This window comes from Buceros rhinoceros, unplaced genomic scaffold (assembly GCF_000710305.1).
Source record: "Buceros rhinoceros silvestris isolate BGI_N320 unplaced genomic scaffold, ASM71030v1 scaffold440, whole genome shotgun sequence".
Lineage (NCBI taxonomy): Eukaryota > Metazoa > Chordata > Aves > Bucerotiformes > Bucerotidae > Buceros > Buceros rhinoceros.
This window is the reverse complement of record NW_010389926.1, coordinates 10,984-11,195: the sequence shown is the minus strand read 5'-3', so window position 1 is coordinate 11,195 and position 212 is coordinate 10,984. Positions and strand designations below refer to the sequence as shown.

The window sequence follows — 212 nt, the reverse complement described above, 5'->3', positions numbered from 1 at the left end:
GCCCCGCGAGTGCCATCTCAACAAACCGCCAGGCAGCAGCCAGGGAGGTCTCCGTCATCAGCACAGCCAGCGCCAGCGGCACCGCGGTCCTTCTCCAGGGGTGTGCTGTCTTGCTTAATGTCCCATCGCTCAGAGGAAAATGAGAAGCGCATCTCTCACGCATTACAGCTGAGGAGGAAGCACTTGGGAACATGCCCTGAATGCATCCGCAG

The 212-nt window shown here is 59.9% G+C and overlaps 1 protein-coding gene across 1 annotated transcript in view; it reads right to left on the bottom strand.

Annotated features, from left to right (window-relative positions):
- Positions 1–212, bottom strand: part of TMEM240 (transmembrane protein 240) — a 14,859-nt gene that overhangs the window by 3,735 nt on the left and 10,912 nt on the right. The gene's annotated exons all lie outside the window — the stretch shown is intronic.